General features: G+C 39.2%; 1 non-coding gene across 1 annotated transcript; it reads right to left on the reverse strand.

The window, feature by feature from the left end:
* Window positions 1–606: 606 nt before the first annotated feature.
* Window positions 607–681, reverse strand: Trnat-ugu. The gene has a single exon. It is a non-coding gene; the product is annotated as a tRNA-Thr (tRNA).
* Between the last annotated feature and the right edge of the window lie 24,283 nt (window positions 682–24,964).

Consider the following 24,964-nt stretch of genomic DNA (forward strand, 5'->3'; position numbering starts at 1 on the left):
CAAATTTTTATTATATTTCAGTTGTTGGTTTCTGTGTACAGCATCAAACATCTATGAAACTTTTGACTTATCACTCAAAATTATTGTCTTTCCACAGCACAGAAACCACCTTTATTGACATTTTGGTATAGGCTGTGCTTTTTGAAGCCATTTTGAAAAAAAATGCCTGCAATTGGGAACAGTGAAACATGAATAATGAGGGGACAGTAAAACATGAATGATGAGGGTACAGTGTGACATGTTTCACTGTTGCCAGTGCTTGTTCCTTGTTTCTGATATTATTTTCTTGCTTTATAAAACAGTGGTATTTATATTTTTTGTTTGAAAAATTTACTTTTGAGTTATACAATGCCCAAGAGAAAGAATCCTAATGACAAAATAGGAAGATTTTCAGAATCTCCAATGAAGGAAGCCATCGTGCTGGTAACCAAAATAAATTGAGCACCAGTAGTGCATTTAAACAAACTGGCTTATTCTTTTCAAACTGTCAGTTGAGATGTAGAGATTTCACGAACATAATGCTTCAAAAATGTGAAATTACAATGAAATCCAGATCTTTAGCTGCTGACAGGCATTGATAAATATCATCAGACAGTTGAAAATGTGTGCCCCGACCAGGACTTGAACCTGGGATCTCCTGATTACATGACAGATGCTCTATCCAACTGAGCCATCAAGGGCATAGATGACAGTGCAACATCAGGGACTTATCTCTCACCCACTCCCCATGAGACCCACATTTCCAACTTACTGTCCACATACTACATTTGTAGTGCCTCTGTCCACTATACTCATTACTCGCAGCAGTCAATCTATCAATTCCCACAATAGTTCAAGCATTGTGAATGCATCTGCACTGAAGAACATCATTGGCAAGTAAGCCTTAATTATATGTAGATGGTCCCTGTTGATATTTGTCAGTGCCTGTCAGCAGCTAAAGGTCTGGATTTCACCGTAATTTCATTCTTCTAGAGCATCAAGATCAACAATGGTATCTATTCTTTTGGACATGTGTCACGACTACCATAGAATGGGGTGTAGTGGGACATGTGGGGTGAAGTAGGACATTATATTATCTTTGGTATTTTGTTGGTGCTGACATCGAGTGGCTCTCTCTGAAAGTGATCTCTTTACTTAATTTGTTCATCAAAGTTAAAAAAGCAGATACATAGTGTTTGAAGCTTATTTTGCTGGTAAGTGCTTCACAGATTGTTTTTTCCTGTCATGCCAAAAAGGTTAAATTATAAAATATCCTTAAAAACCTCTTCCAGTGCTCAGAAGAACATTAATGTAATGCTCAGCTTAACCTGTAGTCTCAGAACTAGTATTAAGGTTATGTTGTATATAAATTGTCATGGTGTTTTTGTCATTAAAGTACTCATGAGACTAATTAGTTTAAGTAATTGCCATTTTGAGGGGTGAAGTGGGACATGGTGCAAAACTATAAAAAAACTGCAGGGAGTGGTGGACTCTTTAAATACGATGAAAATGTGATGCAAAATGCTATTGCAGAGTACAGGAGAAGTAGCACAAGCTTGGGATCATAGCTGAGGAATATGGTGTTCCCAATAACTATGCTGGCAAATAGGGCAAATGAAAAATTTAAGAAGAAACATGGAGGTCAACAAGTTTTAAGTGAGGAGCAGGAAAATTAATAGTGGCAGGAATTTTAACCTGTGCAGAGTGTTAAGGACGCAGTAAAAACTTTTCTTGATCAACTCAGATATCATGTGAAAAAATTCAAAGACAATAGACCTGGGAGAGATTGGATTCAGAATCTTTTTCATTGACATCCTAACCTCACATTTCGTCTTTCAGAAAATGTGAAAAGATCAAGAGCTGCTGTTATTGAAGACTGCCTTACAGGATATTTCAAAAACTTTGAAGCTAATTTGAAAGACATTCCTCCATAAAGGATTCTAAACTATAACAAAACAAATTGCACACATGATCCTGGATCTTCCAGAGTTATTATAAGAAGAGGATGTTGACTTCCAGAAAGAGTTATTAACCATAACAAACAATCAACCACTGTGATGTTTACTGTTTCTGCTAATGGAAAAATGCTGTTTACAAGACCTTGAGCACAAGTCTCTACCCAAATTGGACAGAAGGTGGTGTTGAAGGCTCACATTATGCAGTAAGCAAATCTGATTGGTTTGACATGCCATTATTTGAAGAATGGTTTGTCAAAATAGCTCTGCCATATCTGACAAGGTTTGATGGAAGAAAAGGTGACATAGGAGACAATCTTTCAAGTCATCTCTCTCAGGAAGTGATAAGATTGTGTCATGATCATAACATTGCCTTTATAATGCTGCCTCCAAGTTCTACACGTATAACACAGCCCTTGGATGTTGCAGTCTTCAGACCAATTAAAGCAGCATGGAGAGCTGTTTTGCTGGACTGGAAGAAACTGTACAAGGGCTGTCTGCCTAAAGTCCAGTTTCCAAAAAAAAAAAAAAAAAAAAAAAAAAAAAAAACTGAAGGAAGCACTGGAGAAGGCTGATAATATGCAGAGGAAAATCATCCCTGAGTTTAGAGTATGTGGTATAATACCGTTAGACCCTGAAAAAGTGGTGCAGAAGATTCCAAGGAGAGTTCGGCATTCCAAGTCTGTGAAAGTTTGGAAAGATCTTCTCACTGAAAAGTTTGTCATAGCCAGATCAAGTGATTCCACAAGAAGCAAAGGAAGAAAACTAACTGTTCATCCTGGTATGAGAATTTCTTCTGCAGATTTTGTCATGAATGTTTCCACAACTTCTGCAACCATAGTACTGTCTGCAAGCACCAGCCATCCATTGGTACTCAATGTTGTTGTTGTTGTGGTCTTCAGTCCTGAGACTAGTTTGATGCAGCTCTCCATGCTACTCTATCCTGTGCAAGCTTCTTCATCTCCCAGTACCTACTGCAACCTACATCCTTCTGAAACTGCTTGGTGTATTCATCTCTTGGTCTCCCTCTACGATTTTTACCCTCTACGCTGCCCTCCAATACTAAATTGGTGATCCCTTGATGCCTCAGAACATGTCTTACCAACCAATCCCTTCTTCTAGTCAAGTTGTGCCACAAACTTCTCTTCTCCCCAGTCCTATTCAATACCTCCTCATTAGTTATGTGATCTATCCATCTAATCTTCAGCATTCTTCTGTAGCACCACATTTCAAAAGCTTCTATTCTCTTCTTGTCTAAACTATTTATCATCCATGTTTCACTTCCATACATGGCTACACTCCATACAAATACTTTCAGAAACGACTTCCTGACACTTAAATCCATACTCGATGTTAACAAATTTCTCTTCTTCAGAAACGCTTTCCTTGCCATTGCCAGTCTACATTTGATATCCTCTCTGCTTCGACCATCATCACTTATTTTGCTCCCCAAGTAGCAAAACTCCTTTACTACTTTAAGTGTCTCATATCCTAATCTAATACCCTCAGCATCACCCAACTCAATTCGACTACATTCCATTATCCTCGTTTTGCTTTTGCTGATGTTCATCTTATATCCTCGTTTCAAGACACTGTGCATTCCATTCAACTGCTCTTCAAGTCCTTTGCTGTCTCTGACAGAATTACAATGTCATCGGCAAACCTCAAAGTTTTTATTTCTTCTCCATGGATTTTAATACCTACTCCAAATTTTTCATTCGTTTCCTTCACTGCTTGCTCAATATACAGACTGAATAACATCGGGGAGAGGCTACAACCCTGTCTCACACCCTTCCCTTTCATGTCCCTCGACTCTTGTAACTATCTGGTTTCTGTACAAATTGTAAATAGCCTTTCGCTCCCTGTATTTTACCCCTGCCACCTTCAGGATTTGAAAGAGCATATTCCAGTCAACATTGTCAAAAGCTTTCTCTAAGTCTACAAATGCTAGAAATGTAGGTTTGCCTTTCCTTAATCTAGCTTCTAAGATAAATCGTAGGGTCAGTATTGCCTCACGTGTTCCAATATTTCTACAGGATCCAAACTGATCTTCCCCTAGGATTGGCTTCTACTAGTTTTTCAATTTGTCTGTAAAGAATTCGCGTTAGTATTTTGCAGCCATGACTTATTAAACTGATAGTTCAGTAATTTTCACATCTGTCAACACCTGCTTTCTTTGGGATTGGAATTATTATATTCTTCTTGAAGTTTTGCAGGACTGGCTCTCCCAAGGCCGTCAGTAGTTCCAATGGAATGTTGTCTACTCCGGGGGCCTTGTTTCAACTCAGGTGTTTCAGTGCTCTGTCAAACTCTTCACGCAGTATCATATCTGCCATTTCATCTTCATCTACATCCTCTTCCATTTCCATAATATTGTCCTCAAGTACATTGCCCTTGTATAGACCCTCTATATACTCCTTCCACCTTTCTGCTTTCCCTTCTTTGCTTAGAACTGGGTTTCCATCTGAGCTCTTAATATTCATACAAGTGGTTCTCTTTTCTCCAAAGGCCTCTTTAATTTTACTGTAGGCAGTATCTATCTTACCCCTAGTGAGATAAGCCTCTACATCCTTACATTTATCCTCTAGCCATCCCTGCTTAGCAATTTTGCACTTCCTGTCCATCTCATTTTTGAGATGTTTGTATTCCTTTTTGCCTGCTTCATTTACTGCATTTTTATATTTTCTCCTTTCATTAATTGAATTCAATATTTCTTCTGTTACCCAAGGATTTCTACTAGCCCTCGTCTTTTTACCTACTTGATCCTCTGCTGCCTTCGCTACTTTATCCCTCAAAACTACCCATTCTTCTTCTACTGTATTTCTTTCCCCCATTGCTGCCATTTGTTCCCTTATGCTCTCCCTGAAATTCTGTACAACCTCTGGTTTAGTCAGTTTATCCAGGTCCCATCTCCTTAAATTCCCACCTTTTTGTAGTTTCTTCAGTTTTAATCTACAGTTCGTAACCAATAGATTGTGGTCAGAGTCCACATCTGCCCCTGGAAATGTCTTACAATTTAAAACCTGGTTCATAAATCTATGTCTTACCATTATATAAGCTACCTGAAAATCTGTCAGTATCTCCAGCCTTCTTCCATGTATACAACCTTCTTTTATGATTCTTGAACCAAGTGTTAGCTATGATTAAGTTGTGCTCTGTGCAAAATTCTACCAGCTGGCTTTCTCTTTCATTTCTTAGCCCCAATCCACATTCACCTACTATGTTTACTTCTCTCCCCATTTGTCATACATTTCTTCAATTTCTTCATCATCTGCAGAGCTAGTTGGCGTATAAACTTGTACTACTGTAGTAGGCGTGGGCTTCGTGTCTATCTTGGCCACAATAATGCGTTCACTATGCTGTTTGTAGTAGCTTACCCGCATTCCTATTTTTTTATTCATTATTATACCTACTCCTGCATTACCCCTATTTGACTTTGTGTTTATAACCCTGTATTCACCTGACCAGAAGTCTTGTTCCTCCTGCCACCAAACTTCACTAATTCCCACTATATTTAACTTTAACCCATCCATTTCCGTTTTTAAATTTTCTAACCTCTATGCCCGATTAAGGGATCTGACATTCCACGCTCCGATCCGTAGAACGCCAGTTTTCTTTCTCCTGATAACGACGTCCTCCTGAGTAGTCCCCGCCCGGAGATCCGAATGGGGGACTATTTTACCGTTGGAATATTTTACCCAAGAGGACGCCATCATCATTAACCATACAGTAGAGCTGCATGCCCTCGAGAAAAATTATGGCTGTAGTTTCCCCTTGCTTTAAACCGTTCGCAGTACCAGCACAGCGAGGCTGTTTTGGTTAGTGTTACCAGGCTAGATCAGTCAATCATCCAGACTGTTGCCCCTGCAACTACTGAAAAGGTTGCTGCCCCTCTTCAGCAACCAAGCATTTGTCTGGCCTCTCAATAGATACCCCTCCGTTATGGTTGCACCTGTATCGCTGAGGCACGCAAGCCTCCCCACCAACGGCAAGGTCCATGGTTCATGGGAGGTTGGGTACCCAAAAAGATATTTAAATGCCTAGAGGTAAGAACAGAAGTAGGGAAATGAAATGCACTTTCAACAAGAGAATAACCCAGAGACTTCCTTGCGGTGAAATTCATCACAGAGCATGACTACCAAACAAAATTCTACGTGGGAGAAAACATTGGCATACCAAAGGATAAGACAACTGAAATAAAATTTCTAAGGAAAAAAGTAGGGAAAAAAGTGACAATTTTCCATTTCCAACAAGTGAATGACATCCGAGATGTTCTCTACATTGATATTGTTTGGAAAATTGATGTGTATCAAGACATCAAGGGAGGAAGATTTCTCTTCCCAACACTGTCCAAGATTGTTGTCATTGCAAAAGATCAATGAGTAAAAATTAGCAATGAAGAGTATAGCAAAGCTGCATATAGATCTGTAAGACCATTATCATCATGTTATAGCGCATTAAAATAGTCTTATTTGTAGAAAAAGTTCCTGAATTTAAAATAAAAAGTTTTTTCTACAAAACTTTTTATATGATAGCATATAATATAAAGAATTTCTGCTTACTGTACTCATTTGTGCAATTTCCCTGTTCTGCTTTACCTCCATAATTAACTTGAGAGTATTTTGAACACAGATTAATGTCTTACCGAACGAAAGTGCTGGCAGGTCGATAGACACACAAACAAACACAAACATACACACAAAATTCTAGCTTTCGCAACAAACGGTTACAGCCCTTTCGTTTGGTAAGTCACATCATCTTTGTTTTTAGATATATTTTTCCCACGTGGAATGTTTCCCTCTATTATACAGATTAATGTCCGTTTCACTTCATCCCATCTGGGGTGAAGTGGGACACACATTTCAGCACTTGAATAGTCCCTCTATCTAACGTATTTAAAAAATATGAACCCAAACACAGTAAAAAAAGTTGTTAGAAGATTATATATTTAAAGTTTCATAAAGTTTGGAAACAAAATTGGTAGATAAATTTAGTAAAAACCTGAAAATCTGTCCCACTTCGCCCCATTCTATGATACTCACTGAATCTCATTTTCTCACCAGAATTTCACTTAATTTGTTTAAAAATTTAATTGCATTCTTTAAAATGTTTTATAGACATTCTACTGATGAAACATTATGAACTGGATCTTAAAAATAACATGTGCCTAAAACATTTACTTAAAATGAGAAACCGATCATTGACTGGGTGAAAGGATTTCAACAGAGATTTCCCCAACTCCCTCTTCAAACACCAGAAGGATGCACTTTGTCTAGAGGTACAATTTGTGCTAAATACAATGTATCAACCTTCTTTGATAAACTACATGGTATTATAAAGTGTCATCCAGATTTTGGTGCTGGATCACACATTTTCAGTGTAAGTGGAACTGGTTCAATAATAGTCCAGACATCACTGATGGCTGAAGTAGACCTATACTTTTATGACATCTGTGCAATAGTAGATGATGATACAGCTGTGTCATATGAACCTTTTGATACCATTCTCATTGTACTGATATCTTGTGACATTTACAAAACACATTTTCTCTGTGCGAGTTTGTGGACCTGTTATGATGAATGGTAATTATTTTATTGAACATTTGTTTTTCATATTTTCATTACATTTTTAATATTTGTATCTTCCTACTTTCATCTATTTACTGAAAATTATTATCCTATGTGATCCTTTCTATACCAGCTACCAGCACGTAACTTTATTCTTTCCACACACAAAATATTAAAAATCTTTTACGAAAGGTATATTTTATAAATTATGTAACAATTTATATTTTACAAAATGTACTTATAATTTGAATATTATTTTCTACCAAATGTTATCATAGTTGAATTGTATCAATATCTGAGAAACACTGTTAATTGTTGAAATGCAATATCTCTCTTACATTGTGATAAGTTAGTTAGTTTGAGGAGTGTCAGTGTGAAGGGTCGATGATGGACAGACATGGAGAGGCAAGACTGGTACTTGTCTCCATTGCCCCCATGTAAAATGCATTTGTAAAGTTACGTTAACATACAAAAAATGTCTGCATTCAAGACGTGATCTGTTGATTATGTGAAATACATAAAAGTGGTGCTTTAAAAAGTGTTTCATTCAAGAATGTTTTGAGCTGGCCCATTTTCATCATTTCAGAAATGAACAGTACTTCATTATTAACTTCATTGTTTGATGAATGGATTACAGTGAGGTGACAAGTCATGGGGATAACATTACGCACATATACAGATGATGGTAGTATCATCTACACAAGGCATAAAAAGGCAGTGCATTGGCAGAGCTATCATTTTTATTCAGAAGATTCATGTGAAAAGGTGTTTGACATCATTATGTCTACATTACAGGAATAAAAAGACTTTGGAAACAATTGTAGTTTGAGCTAGAGACAGACAGGACATTCCATTTTGGAAGTTGTTAGGAACACAATATTCAGAGATGCACAGTACCAAGAGTGTGCTGAGAATACCAAATTTCAGACACTGCTTCTCACCTCAGACAACGCAGTGGCTGATGGCCTTCTCTGGATGACAGAGAGCAGCAGTTTTTGTGCACAACTGTCAGTTCTAACAGATGAGCAATACTGCATGAAATAACTGCAGAAATCAATGTGGGGTGCATGCCAAATGTACGCTTTAGAACAATGCACCAAAATTTGGCATTAATGGGCTATGGCATTAGATGACCGATGCAAGTGCCTTTGCTAACAGCACGACTACATGTGCAGCACCTCTACAAGGATCGTGACCATTTCAGTTGGACTCTGAGTGACTAGAAAACTGTGGTCTGGTCAGATTAGTCCCAATATCAGTTGATATGAGCTGATGGTAGGGTTCAGTTGTGGTGCAGATCCTGTGAAGCTATGGACCCAGGTTGTCAACAAGGCATTGTGCAAGCAGGAGGTGGCTCCATAACGTTGTGGCCTGTGTTTACATGGAATGGAGTGGGTCTTCTGGTTCAATTGAACTGGTCTTTGACTTGAAACAGTTGTGTTCCACTACTTGGAAACCATTTGCAGCTGTTCATAGGCTTCATGTTTCTGAACACCAATGGAACATTCATGAATGTCAACCTGCAATGTCACTGGACCACAGTTTTCATGAGTGGTTCGAAGAACATTCTGGACAATTCAAGCAATTAATTTGGCCACCCAGCTCAGCTGACACAAATCCCATCAAACATTTATGAGCCATAACTGACAGGTCAGTTCACTCACAAAATCCTGCACTGGCAACGCTTTCACAATTATGGACTGCTATAAAGGAGAGCATGGCTCAGTATTTCTTTAGGGTTTTTCCAATGACATGTTGAGTTGCTGCTCTACATTGGGAAAAAGGAGGTCCGACATAAATAAGAGTTTTGACACCTTAGTGTACATCAAAACATTGATTGAAGAAAAAGTTCATTCTGCAGTGGAATGTGTACTGATATGAAACTTTCTGGCAGATTAAAACTGTGTGCCAGACCGAGACTCAAACTCAGGATCTTTGCCTTTCATGGGCAAGTGCTCTACGAACAGAGCTACCCAAGCACAACTCAGGCCCCATCCTCACAGCTTTACTTCTACCAGTACCTCGTCTCCTACTCTTCCTTTCTTCCAGGAGTGCTAGCTCTGCAAGGCTCACAGGAGAGCTTCTGTGAAGTTTGGAAAGTAGGAGATGAGGTACTGGCGGAAATAAAGCTGTGAGGACAGGGAGTAGTCATGCTTGGGTAGCTCAGTTGGTAGAGCACTTGCCCACAAAAGGCAAAGGTCCCGAGTTCGAGTCTCGGTCTGGCACACAGTTTTAATCTGCCAGTAAGTTTCTTTAACATAGGTGGTGCTTATCTGCAATCCTTGTCCCATAAAGTGAACCATTAATATTTCTACATCTATTGCCTTAACTAGAAATCTTGAAGAGATAATTTTAGTCAGTTAACTAACATCACTGTTTAATTAGACTGTAGGTCTGGGTTGTTTAAAAGGGGTATAAACAACTTAACAAAACTACCTGTGCAGAGCATGGAACATCGGTTCCAACATGTTATATAATAAATGTTCTTGGTAATAGGCTACCTACGCCCCCACCCCCAATGATATTTCTACTTATGAATTTCTAGGAGTGTACAACATGGATGAACTCAGAAAGTTTAATGAAGGTCGTTGAATACTTCAAAAAATTTTCTGCCAGCTCAAAAGCAAATCAGGTTTTATTATTCATGGATAATCATGACAACCACCTCTCAATAGAGGTGACAGAGCTGTGTAAGGGGATCAGGATAATGATTTGAGGGTTTTACCTCACTGCATCAATAAATTGCAGAATTTTGGTGTCAGCATCATGAAACCACTTTATACATTTTGTAGATATGTAAATGATGTTGCATCCCTGTGAAACATTTTCAGATTATGATGTTATTCATTGTGTGAGAATAACATGTCCCCAAGGAATGACTCCAGTTACTATCAAGCTGGATTTAAAAAGACAGACAATTTTCCATATTATCACGATGTATTCAATGAAGATCACTTTCTCCCATCCTCTGTTACTGTTATGCCTCTACATGAAAGTTTGGACACAGGCATGATAATGATGATGATGATGATGATGATGATGATGATGAGGAGGAGGAGGAGGAGGAGGAGGAGGGAGGAGGAGGAGGAGGAGGAGGTGGTGGTGCTCCCATACTCAGGAGTGTAGGGGACAATGTAAGAGACCTGCACTGCCAAATAGGCAAGGTCATAGCGGTGGTGGTTTGCCATTGCCTTCCTCCGATGGTAACGGGCATGAATGATGATGATGATGATGATGATGATGATGATGATGATGATGATGATGACACAGCAACACCCAGTGATCTCGAGGCAGGGAAAATCCCTGACCCCACTGGGAATCAAACACGGGACCCCATGCACAGGAAGCGAGAATGCTACCACAAGGCCACGAGCTGCAGATAGACATAGCTCCTCACAAATGTTGTGGATATAGTAGGATCCAGGTGTTCATTAGAAGATGCTAGGCTGTTAATGGAAGAGGCCATACCTATGCAATTTGATACAATTGAAATCTCACCCACTTCTCCCTCTGAAAATAATAAACTTGCTTAAAAGCAAAAACTCATATGGAATTGATGGCATTTCCAGCAAAATACTAAAAGCTTGTTCTCAACAGATAAGTAAGATTCTCAGCCACCTGTGTAATAGCTCTCTGGAACAGGGCATTTTCCCTGATAGACTGAAATATGCTATTGCTATACCTTTGCATAAAAAGGGGGGATAGATCTGATGTCAACAATTACTGTCCAATCTCCCTTCTAACAGCTTTATCCAAAATTTTTGAGAAATTAATGTATTCAAGAGTAGCTTCACATATCTGTAAAAATGAAGTACTAACAAAATGTCAGTTTGGTTTCCAGAAAGGTTTTTCAACATAAAATGCCATATATGCTTTCCCCAATCAAATTTTGAATGATCTGAATAACCGAACACCACCCACTGAGATTTTTTGTGATCTCTCAAAGGCTTTTGACTGTGTACATCATGAAATTCTGCTAGACAAGCTCAAGTATTGTGGCATGAGTGGGACAGTGCACAAATGGTTTAATTCGTGCCTAACTGGAAGAGTGCAGAAAGTTGAAATAAGCAGTTCTCATAATATGCAAAGATCAGCACATTCCTCAAACTGGGGAACTATCAAGAATGGGGTTCCACAAGGGTCAGTCTTGGGCCCTTTGTTGTTCTTAATATATATATTAATGACTTGCCATTCCTTGTAAACGGACTTTCACTGAATTTTGGTAAGACACAGTACATACAGTTCCGTACAGTAAATGGTATGACGCCATTAATAAATATAGACCTTAATCAGAAGCATATAGCTAAGGTAGAATTTTCAAAATTTTTAGGTGTGTCCCTTGATGAGAGATTAAATTGGGAGAAACACATTGATGATCTGCTGAAACGTTTGAGTTCAGCTACTTATGCAAGAAGGGTCATCGCAAAATTTGGTGATAAACATCTTAGTAAATTATTTTACTACACCTGTATTTTGTTAAACATTTCAACATAAAACTTAGCTCTTTTTGTCACTCTCTCTTAAAGCTAAGCTAATAGCAGCTCCAATTTGTAGGATTTGAATGACAAGTGTTTCCATAATACCTTCCACACTGTAACACGAGGCGTTTCGGTTCTAAGCTGGCATATGTCTTTGAATTACCTAGACTATGAATGTAAGACTGCCAAACTTTTTCAGTAGTTGTGGTAGAGGCTGCTAACCCTGGCCCATCATCCTAAATGATACACAACTATTTTTGGGGAATGATTGTACCAATTAATAACAGTCTGAGATGATGGCTTGCAATATTTAGTCCTGAATTGTCTTTGAAACACAGAAGTGGACTTTGATTCATGAAGCTACATAAACAAAACAGCATATACTCTGGTTCATAATTCAGATCCATGATGATCAAGTAACTCATGCATGCACTCCACCTAGTGGGAATATTGGAAACTAATAATGTTAGGTGGAAATAAAACTTGAAGATATGCTACATACAGTGCTGATCAAACATTTCTGTATGTTATTAATGATTTTCATGAAGCTTACTTTTGTATAACTAATTTATAAACACCCTGTAAAATTGCACCAATTTTCACATATTTAAGTACATTATATATTGTTACCACATGATATGCAAATAATTATTTGTTTGGAAAATGTAATTTGATTCTCAATTTGTGTATTTCAGTGTTCACGTTCCTCCACAACTTTTTTTACAATGTAGCTTTCAAAACGAAGCATTCTACCAAATTTTACATTTATTGGTAACTCTTTCATTGAACTATATGGTTTGGAAGAGGTAATAATGTAATCTGCATTTCAAAAATATACTAAATTTCAAATCACAAGTCTGCACACATCATAATGCCAACTTGGTCCACCATATTACACATCTACTCTGTACCTCTTGCACAAAATTTATATATGAGATACTGCATTCATGCAACAGACAAATCAATTTGGGATATACAAACATATACATTTAGAAAAGTGACAGAAAAGAAATTGTTACATAAACTCTGTAAAGTAGCTGTGCCTTTTGATGTATATGATTTCTTATATCTAATAATTGTGTGTTGCATATTGTGAAGTTGACCCAAGGATGACAGGACACTTCTGCACAGGACTGTGAGGGAGCTGTGGGTTGTGGCATAGATGCAGGTTGGTGGCTACTTAGTAAAACACCATTAACAAGTCAATCACTTTATTACAACCCATATAGCTACAATTTGATGCCATGGTGTGGCAACCACACCACTCATATCACCATTGGCAATAGGGTGCATGGATGGCAACCAGGTGACCAACCAGTGGGTCCTGAAACAGACGTTAGGCATGTCGCGCTGCATGTGAGTGACATCTGTGGCACAGAAGATGACTGTGGCACTTTCAGAGGATACCAACCTTTTAAGTGGCATTTCAAAGCACCACAGTGTCCACACCAGTGCAGAAGGGAGAGCAACTATATCATCTTCGTTATGACACATTGCCTTCTTGGAAGGAGTTGAGCTGCTGCTGGAGTGGCACCGAGTCCTGGAAGGAGGGCTTGTTGCTAGTAGATGGTGCTGTGGTGGCAGCCAGCCAGGTTCATGTGGGTGCTTGCTGACCCTTCATGTGGTGGTGCCTAGGGTAACACCCCTATCATAGTCACTCTACCTGGAAGTGAATATTTCTGTTAAAAAGTCTTAACTATTTATAAGAGAGAGAGCTCATTTCTTATGCTGATTGCCACTTATAGTCATGTTCCTGGCAACATTTCTATGGCCTGCTGTGGAAAAAACTCTTGGCACATTCTTTAAGAACCCTGTCCTACCACTGCACTGGCAGGTTTGTGGTGCCAGGCCTGGTCTGTCTCACAATGCGCAAACAAACCCCTTACTGTAACTGGTATGCTGACATCCTGCACTCACTAGCTGCCTATTGCTTTTGTGATGCAGCACTGCTATCCTCCCATAGAATCTCCAAAAAATAGTGGAGGCACTACAGTACACCATCCTTGGGAAGACCTGGTCCTTGCATCCCCATCCAGGACCAGTCTGCAACTAAATTCAAAATTCATGTACAACAGTGTTCAATGTTTACAAGAATTTTTACTTAATAAGTATCAGGTAGCTTGAACTATGAGGTTTAGAGCCTGTAAATTTACTCTTCAATGTTTAGTTCATTAGATATTTATCTGAAACTTCAGGATACACTTGTGTCACAGGGCTAATTCCTAGTTCATTAGTTCTCATAGACTGTACAACACAATGTACAACTATTAATATCCACTTTCCATGTCATCTTGATAACTCTCCATATACCACTTATCACACTTTTCAAGGGTCTCATGGTCTGCTCTATAGCCTTATTACCTCTTAAAATCTAGGAAATACATTCCTTATTACCATACACATCACAATGTGACACATGGAATTATACAATCACTTTCACTCTCCAGCTACTACCCTTAAGCACATTAGTGATCCATTCTATTGGGATCTGTACTACTGGATGATAGAGGAAGCAGAAGGTGGTGGCATCTTTCTGTCTGAGATAGATGAAGGCTGCAAAGAATAGTATCAGAGTACCATTTAAGCTCACAGCCATGCAATACTGTCCCTATCTATACTGCTACACATGCTGTAGCATCTTTTTGCTGAAATATGCCCTTTCTGTGTTTCTATGATACGGTTTATGGAGTGAATTAGGTTTAGTTTCAATGTGTTGTTGTGAAATGTTAAATTCTGATTGGAAACACCTCCATCGGTCAGTACAACTGTGACTGTGATAAGTTTGGCCTGATAATCACTGTAGCTGTGGCTGTGGCTGGTAGATGAAATGTTGATCCCTATAATGTCACACACTGTTCCATTAACTAGTAGTGCACTACTACTCAGTTCCAATCATTTCACACCTTCAAGTCTACCTGTTTGTTGCAGCTCATTACCAGCACTATGGTGTCATATGGAGGAGATCTAATGTAGCTCTGCTTGTTGGAAGTATGGTTTAGGTTCAATGATATTGAAAAAATTAACTATCTGTTGTGTGTAAAAACAATTGAACCCAGCATGTGTCTGTGCCAGTCTGAATTACTCAGGTAGTCCACATCATAATTTTTTCCTTTTGCTGTTTGTTTCCTATCATAGTCCAAACCTCCTAAGATCATTCCTCAACTTCCATTCATTAAAGACAAGCCTCAGCCTCTATCAATGGCTGGTTATCACATCATCTTGTCTGGAAAAATGTGCTCTGCTCTCGAAGTTCTGCCGCCCCCCCCCCCCAGCACTTCTATTCTGCCCTTCTGCCCTCAACAAACTCAACCCGAGAGTACGAACTACAATCACTCTCCCTCCCCCTTCAAAAAGGTCTGCTATAATCAGTCATATTTCTTACACATACAATGATAATAAATCCTTAACTATCACAATACTACAATGTGCAAATCCTACTCCCTACACAATCTCACAACAAAATGTTAGCTTCTAATAATTAAACATAAGACCCTAAAGTCATATAACTCTGTGATTATAGCACCATATCTCATAAAATATGACCAACATTCCTCCTCACGTCCTGTACTACAACGCGTTTTGTACCTCCCTCATGACTACGTAACATGCTTGTACTCACTCTTCCACTTATCTTCTCAGAGATGGGTTCCATTTCTGATGGGGATGAATCAGGAGCACTTTGAAATAGTAATATGCATCCAACATGCACTATCGTCATTCTCATTTGTAACTGTAGCTTGATGGTGACTGGTAATGTAGTGTCTATAACCTGGTACAATTTTTGTTATCTTACTCTTTGGGCTATATAAGCTCGACAACATTCCCATTGCCCTACTTAATAGTGTGATAATCTCCATGTGTGTTTTGCTGCTGCCTCTTGTCTTTCCAGGGGATTCTTATTTGCTTTCTGCACATGCGCCCAACTTCTCATAACGTTTTGGTGAAATTACAAACTGTCTCTTCATCCTTGCTAATTATCGGTCAAACCACATCAAATTGGGATAGCCTCTTCCTCCCACACACCAACTCATATGGGGATAGCCTAGTACTATAATGAATTTTTGAGATATACGCTGCCATGCCATCCCTTTGAACCATAGACCTTGCCGTTGGTGGGGAGGCTTGCGTGCCTCAGCGATACAGATAGCCGTACCGTAGGTGCAACCGCAACGGAGGGGTATCTGTTGAGAGGCCAGACAAACATGTGGTTCCTGAAGAGGGGCAGCAGCCTTTTCAGTAGTTGCAAGGGCAACAGTCTGGATGATTGACTGATCTGGCCTTGTAACACTAACCAAAACTGCCTTGCTGTGCTGGTACTGCGAACGGCTAAAAGCAAGGGGAAACTACGGCCATAATTTTTCCCGAGGGCATGCAGCTTTACTGTATGGATAAATAATGATGGCGTCCTCTTGGGTAAAATATTCCAGCGGTAAAATAGTCCCCCATTCTGATCTCCGGGCGGGGACTACTCAAGAGGATGTCGTTATCAGGAGAAAGAAAACTGGTGTTCTACGGATCAGAGCGTGGAATGTCAGATCCCTTAATCAGGCAGGTAGGTAAGAAAATTTAAAAATGGAAATGGATAGGGTAAAGTGAGATACAGTGGGAATTAGTGAAGTTCGGTGGAAGGAGGAACAAGACTTTTGGTCAGGTGAATACAGGTTTATAAACACAAAATCAAATAGGGGTAATGCAGGAGCAGGTTTAATAATGAATAGGAAAATAGGAATGCGAGTAAGCTGCTACAAACAGCATAGTGAACGCATTATTGTGGCCAAGATAGATATGAAGCTCACGCCTACTACAGTAGTACAAGTTTATATGCCAACTAGCTCTGCAGATGACGAAAAAATTGAAGAAATGTATGATGAAATAAAAGAAATTATTCAGATTGTGAAGGGGGACGAAAATTTAATAGTCATGGGTGACTGGAATTTGGCAGTAGGAAAAGGGAGAGAAGGAAACATAGTAGGTGAATATGGATTGGGGCTAAGAAATGAAAGAGGAGGCCGCCTGGTAGAATTTTGCACAGAGCACAATTTAATCATAGCTAACACTTGGTTCAAGAATCATGAAAGAAGGTTGTATACATGGAAGAAGCCTGGAGATACTGACACGTTTCAGATAGATTATATAATGGTAAGACAGAGATTTAGGAACCTTGTTTTAAATTTTAAGACATTTCCAGGGGCACATGTGGACTCTGACCACAATCTATTGGTTACGAACTGTAGATTAAAACTGAAGAAACTACAAAAAGGTGGGAATTTAAGGAGATGGGACCTGGATAAACTGACTAAACCAGAGGTTGTACAGAGTTTGACGGAGAGCATAAGGGAACAATTGACAGGAATTGGGGAAAGAAATACAGTAGAGGAAGAATGGGTAGCTTTGAGGGATGAAGTAGCGAAGGCAGCAGAGGATCAAATAGGTAAAAAGATGAGGGCTAGTAGAAATCTTTGGGTAACAGAAGAAATATTGAATTTAATTGATGAAAGGAGAAAATATAAAAATGCAGTAAATGAAGCAGGCAAAAAGGAATACAAATGTCTCAAAAATGAGATTGACAGGAAGTGCAAAATGGCTAAGCAGGGATGGCTAGAGGATAAATGTAAGGATGTAGAGGCTTATCTCATTAGGGGTAAGATAGATACTGCCTACAGGAAAATTAAAGAGACCTTTGGAGAAAACAGAACCACTTGTATGAATATCAAAAGCTCAGATGGAAACCCAGTTCTAAGCAAAGAAGGGAAAGCAGAAAGGTGGAAGGAGTATATAGAGGGTCTATACAGGGGCGATGTACTTGAGGACAATAATATGGAAAGGGAAGAGGATGTAGATGAAGATGGAATGGGAGATATAATACTGCGTGAAGAGTTTGACAGAGCACTGAAAGACCTGAGTCAAAACAAGGCCCCGGGAGTAGACAACATTCCATTAGAACTACTGACAGCCTTGTGAGAGCCAGTCCTGACAAAACTCTCTACCATCTGGTGAGCAAGATGTATGAAACAGGTGACATACCCTCAGACTTCAAGAAGAATATAATAATTCCAATCCCAAAGAAAGCAGGTGTTGACAAATGTGAAAATTACCGAACTATCAGCTTAATAAGTCACGGCTGCAAAATACTAACGCAGATTCTTTACAGATGAATGGAAAAACTAGTATAAGGCGACCTCAAGGAAGATCAGTTTGGATTCCGTAGAAATGTTTGAACACGTGAGGCAATACTGACCCTACGACTTATCTTAGAAGCTAGATTAAGAAAAGGCGAACCTACATTTCTAGCATTTTTAGACTTGGAGAAAGCTTTTGACAATGTTGACTGGAATATGCACTTTCAAATCCTGAAGGTGGCAGGGGTAAAATACAGGGAGCGAAAGGCTATTTACAATTTGTACAGAAACCAGATAGTTACAAGAGTCGAGGGACATGAAAGGGAAGCAGTGATGGTGAAGGGTGTGAGACAGGGTTGTAGCCTCTCCCCGATGTTATTAAATCTGTATATTGAGCAAGCAGTGAAGGAAACAAAAGAAAAATTCGGAGTAGGTATTAAAATCCATGGAGAAGAAGTAAAAACTTTGAGGTTCGCCGATGACATTGTAATTCTGTCAGAGACAGCATAGGACTTGGAAGAGCAGTTGAATGGAATGGATAGCGTCTTGTAAGGAGGATAAAAGATGAACATCAACAAAAGCAAAACGAGGATAATGGAATGTTGTCGAATTAAGTCGGGTGATGCTGAGGGAATTAGATTAGGAAATGAGACACTTAAAGTAGTAAAGGAATTTTGCTACTTGGGGAGCAAAATAACTGATGATGGTCAAAGTAGAGAGGATATAAAAAGTAGACTGACAATGGGAAGGAAAGCGTTTCTGAAGAAGAGAAATTTGTTAACATCGAGTATAGATTCAAGTGTCAGGAAGTCATTTCTGAAAGTATTTGTATGGAGTGTAGCCATGTATGGAAGTGAAACATGGATGATATATAGTTTGGACAAGAACAGAATAGAAGCTTTCGAAATGTGGTGCTACAGAAGAATGCTGAAGATTAGATGGGTAGATCACATAACTAATGAGGAAGTATTGAATAGGATAGGGGAGAAGAGAAGTTTGTGGCACAACTTGACTAGAAGAAGGGATCGGTTGGTAGGACATGTGTTGAGGCATCAATGGATCACCAATTTAGTATTGGAGGGCAGTGTGGAGGGTAAAAATCATAGAGGGAGACCAAGAGATGAATACACTAAGCAAATTCAGAAGGATGTAGGTTGCAGTATGTACTGGGAGATGAAGAAGCTTGCACAGGATAGAGTAGCATGGAGAGCTGCATCAAACCAGTCTCAGGACTGAAGACAACAACAACAACAACAACAAAACAACAACAACAACAACGCTGCCATGACAAGTGACAGTGACATATCCAGGTCATTATGGTGAGAGAACATGAAGTAAATCAACACCCTACTAGTAGTATGGTGCACCTGCTCCATTCTACCATTCGTTTGTGGGTTCAATGGACTTTTTGAACCCATAGCAAATGAAAGTTGTTTCATCAAGTCTGGCACGACATTTGTCCATCTGTTTCAGTCACACCACACTTGAACAACCAGTTGTTGACAGTGGCTTCTGACACCATAGCAGCTTGCTGATTTGGGATGGCAACCACTTCCATATATCAAGAGAACTGATCTTTAAAATCACCACCACCACCACCACCACCACCACCACCACCACCACCACCACCACCACCCTGCTCAATCCATCTGTATTTTCATGCTTCATTCCTGGTGCATGCACCACTTCATAATCAAACTCATTGAGTCTTAATGCCCACCTTTCCAACCTGCAAGAAGGGTCCTTCAACCCTGATAACTATTTTAGAGGCACATGATTGTTTATTACCTTGAATTTTTTGCCATACATGTTTCACCAAAAATACATATTCTGTACATCAAGCTGAGAATTTCCTTCTCCGTGGTGGAATAGTTCTTCTCTGCCTTAATGAGTTGTTGTGAAGCGTAAGTCACAAAACATTCTTCACCATCCATCACCTGACTCAAAATGCACCCTATTGTCTGATTGGGTGCATCATGTGACACCACATATTCCATCTGATAGTCTAGAAAAATCAAAACTGGGCTTCATATCAAAGCTTTCTTCAGTTCCTCAAAAGGGTGACATGACATTACTCTGTTCACTCTAAGTCAAGCCCTTTTTAATAGTGGCTTGAGTGACTATGCAACATCCACAAACCCCTTCACAGTTTTCCCAAGTAATTTGAGAGTACTAAAAGTAACACTAACTCTTTGCTCAACTTTGGAACACTAAAATCCCAAACCACTTACCTCAGTCTTCAATTTGTCTGTACCCCTTCCTTAGTAATTATATGCTCTAAGTAAGCCACTTCCTCTAACACAAAATGACATTATTCCACGGTCAACATCAGATCTTTTAGAAACCTCTCTCAACTATTGACTATGTCCCTCCATATCCCTCAAGAACACAATTACATCATGACCGTCCACCAAACATTGCTGATGTTTTAACCCCATTAGTACCCTCTGCAACAACCACTGAAATGTTGCTGGGCATTCTTTAATCTGATCGGCATCCTTTGGTACTGCCCGACCACAGGGAACTTCGAATCCTGTCATTGGTTGCTCCTCCTTAAATCCATGGTAGAGATATATGAACATTGTCCCAAGTTATTGGTGGTCTCCACAATATTAGGCAGGGGGTATGAATAGGATACACTTCTACTGTTAACATGGTTGATAGTCACAGCAGAACCTATACTTCTTGGAACTGTCTGTTGACTTTTTGGGCATGACCACAAGGGCAGCCCCCACGGACTTGTTCTCTCCTCCATTGTTCAGTTGCTTCACTGTTGGTTTACGAAACCCTCAGTAACTGACTGTAGGTGTCAAGGAATACAGTATGGTTCACTGGTCCTTCATTTCCAATTGAAATTTGATCTTGTTTTGTCCTCAGGATCCATTGCCAGCAATGCCCATAACACAAGTCCTTGAATTCTAGTAGGAACTTCTCCATTTCTCTGTCCTCTGCAAATGCTCCTCTTTTTTACATAAGGCAGTTTTAGCAGTGGCCTATGGCTGACCATGGTTCACATCTCATGTGTCCCAGTCGTCATCACTTTGTTGCCTTACTTCACTGGTGCCAAAAATGCCTAGATTTATGGGTACCAATTTCCCTCCAAATCTCCTGTATGTGTACATTGCTTCTCTTGACAAAACAAAGCAATGCATCATTTTCCTTTAGTGGCTGTTTTACACATAACATATCAATAGGCATTCCTGACAACATTTCCATGGCCCACTGGTGGAGAAACTTATTTGCCCATTCTTTAAGACCCTAGGGTTACTGTTTCGTTGGAAAGTTACTGTGCCAGTCCTGATCTGTCTCACAGTGGGTTAACAGCTCCTCCTCTATAGCCAGCATAACAATCTCCCAAAATATCCTGCTACCTACGGCTTATGCAGTGTTGCACTGCCATACTTCCACAGAAATGCCAAAAATTATTGGCAATGTTACAAATGAAAATGAACATTTTAAATTCTAGTCACTGTGTCACTAAACATACTGACATAAGTAAAAGTTTTCTGATAAAAAACACACATTAGAATTTAATGAAATTAATTGTGACACAATGTTTTAATACACATGTTCGAACAATAAAATCAATTTAAAAGAGGAATATTACAGGAATATCTAGTCAAAGGTCAAATTTTATACAGTAATCCTTTTTAGGCAAAGATTGTTATTAAACATATCAGAATCTGTGTACATACATATACAGGAATCTAGCCATTACTCTCTTTGACCATACAAACAACAGTGTATCAGACAAATTAAAGCCAATATTAGATAGTAAAATGTTAGTTACCCAGCCTAACTTTTCCTTTTTGATAAATATCCTTTCTATAACTTTTTGTAGAACTCTTTCTACTTCCATGATATTTAACTGCTCACAGAATTTCAGTGAATTTTGTTTTAGAAAGAAATTAAACATCGGGTCTTCCTTTTCTGTCTCACCAGTATTTTGTATCTGGCACCCCTTATGTACTTCAGTTACTTGGCTGTCCAATCAAATCTGCCAGATTTCCTCATCAGGACAAATAATATTGAAATAATAATTCAAAATCATTTACAAAATGAAGTTGAAAGAGGCTAAAGCAGTATGTTGAGAACACGAGTCAAGCAATGCTATTGTTTTTACGAGCAACATATACCACCATTTTCTTAACTGTCAAAGTCTGTAAAAGAATTAAATGCCATGTCCTACCAACCGGTCCCTCCTTCTTGTCAAGTTGTTCCTCTTTATTATTCTCCTGTTGAAATCCCAATTCTACCGCCAAACGTATCGTTTCCTTCCCAACAGGCAGTAAATTAATCCTCACTGCAATCTACTTTGAAGATGTGGCGGTGGGACTTGTAATAAGTTATAAATTCACAGAATATCTGAAAAGTAGAAGGAATTATTCTTTATCCTAGATAGTATAATTAGTACAAATTATTTACAAAATATTTATTTACAAGGCATCATCAATAGTTCTATGGGTGTATCAGATGACAAATCAAGGGACTGTGGGCAAGAATCACATATCCTTATTACCTACAACAACATGTAAAAGCAAACATATGGCATATAGCCTACAGGTAAATATCATGAGATTTGACAGCATCATCATCTTCCACGATGCAGTACTGGAACAAAATTTTTAAAATTATTCAATATTTGATGCAAAAAATTGGATTATTCTACACGGTACAATCTAATGCTACTATTAACCAACACTGGACTGCAGTCTATAATTAAAATTGGTCAATATATAACATCATTTCTGTTCCTTAGCAGTTTTACTTATAATATTCTTTGCTAACATATGATCTATTTTCTGTGTTCATGTCTGGAGAACATGCTGGTCACTCTAGTTGAGCGATGTCATTATCCTGAAGGAAGTCATTCACAAGATGTGCATGATGGGGGCACAAATTGTCATCCATGAAGATGAATACCTCGCCAATATGTTGCTGATATGGCTGCACTATCAGCGAAGGATAGCATTTACGTACCACACAGCCATTACGGCGCCTTCCGTGACCACCAGCGGAGTACGTCGGCCCCACACAATGCCACCCCAAAACAGCAAGGAACCTCCACCTTGCTGCACTCACTGGACAGTATGTCTAAGGCATTCAGCCTGACCAGGTTGCCTCCAAACACATCTTTGGCGATTGTCTGGTTGAAGGTATATGCAACACTCACTGGTGAAGAAAACGTGATGCCAATCCTGAACGGTCCATTCGGTATGTTGTTGGGCCCAATCTATACTGCACTGCATGGTGTCATGGTGGCTAAGATGGACTCACTGTGGACATTGGGAGTAAAGTTGCACATCATGCAGCCTATTGCGCACAGTCTGAGCCAAAACGTGATGTCCTGTGGCTGCACGAAAAGCATAATTCAACATGGTGACATTGCTGTCAGGGCCCCTCCGAGCCACTATCCATAGGTAGTAGTCATCCAGTGCAGTAGTAGCCCTTGGGCAGCCTGAGCACGGCGTGTCATCGACAGTTCCTGTCTCTCTGTATCTCCCCCATGTCCGAACAACATCACTTTGGTTCACTCCGAGATGCCTGGACACTTCCCTTGTTGAGAGCCCATCCTGGCACAGCATAATAATGTGGATGTGATTTAACTGCAGTATTGACCATCCAGGCATGGTTGAACTACAGACAACACAAGCTATGTACCTCCTTCCACCTGACAGGCACTGCTCATGCATGGTTGTTTACATCTTTGGATGGTTTTAGTGACATCTCTGAACAGTCACAGGGACAATGTCTGTGATACAATTTCCACAGTCAACATCTATCTCCAGGATTTCTGGGAACTGGGGTGATGCAAAACTTTTGATGTTTGTATTTATTCACAGTAAATGATGACAGCCAAAACAGTTGCAGGATAAAGATTTATTAAAATTCTTGACCAAGGTTTCGGTATATGCACCTTTGGCACAATTGTTTTATTAACCTCCATTGCAAGATGTAATTTTAGATATTCTTCTTCTGATGAAGGTATTTATATATATACCAAAACCTTGGCCAAGAATTTTAATAAATCTTTATCCTGCAATTTTGGCTGTCATCATTTACCGTGAAGAATTTCAACAGTTGCTGTTTCAGCCATGTTTAAAATCTTGAAAGTGTGTATTTATCACTGTATATCATTCTTCTCATGATTATCTATGTGCTTCTTCAGGACATACATACTGATTTAACTTCCTTGCATGCTGCCATTGGCAGCAGAATAATCATTCAAGGTAGGGTCTTCTTATCACAGTGGTGACTGTAGGAACTGCGGCAGCATAACTGGTGGCACATAGATTTGGAAGTGCAATTGATTGGCTACCGGCTGATGCCACACATATGAATATCAGCACCATCACCTTCCAATAACATTCCTAATATAGTTTGATTACCATTATCTTTTAACAAATTAATCCCATTACATCAATACACACTGCGCTGCACTTCTACATAAGCTTCTCACTCCGTAGTTACTCCAAACTTTATCACCACTAGAACGTGAAAATAAAGCAAATAATCATTATGCATTACTTCATGAAGTCAATATATATTTGCTTATATCATCAGATAGCAGGCTAATACTGTTAAATGCACAAATGTACTCTGCTGTTCACTATGTAGGTAGATCTGATTTTTCTAAGTAAAATGAATTTTCATATTTCAAGTGAGTCAAAAAAACAAATTTCTCCTCACAGTAGCATCAAATTTCACTTGGTAGTTTTTACATCCACTATTACATAGACATTGTAATTACTCTTGCTTGTACTAATGGCATTTGACTAGTAAAAACAGATTTCTGAGCCCTCTGATCACCCTTATTCTTATCATATGACATTCATGATTTTGCTAACTACATCATAGTTAGGTTC

Source organism: Schistocerca americana, chromosome 3 (assembly GCF_021461395.2).
Source record: "Schistocerca americana isolate TAMUIC-IGC-003095 chromosome 3, iqSchAmer2.1, whole genome shotgun sequence".
Taxonomy (NCBI): domain Eukaryota; kingdom Metazoa; phylum Arthropoda; class Insecta; order Orthoptera; family Acrididae; genus Schistocerca; species Schistocerca americana.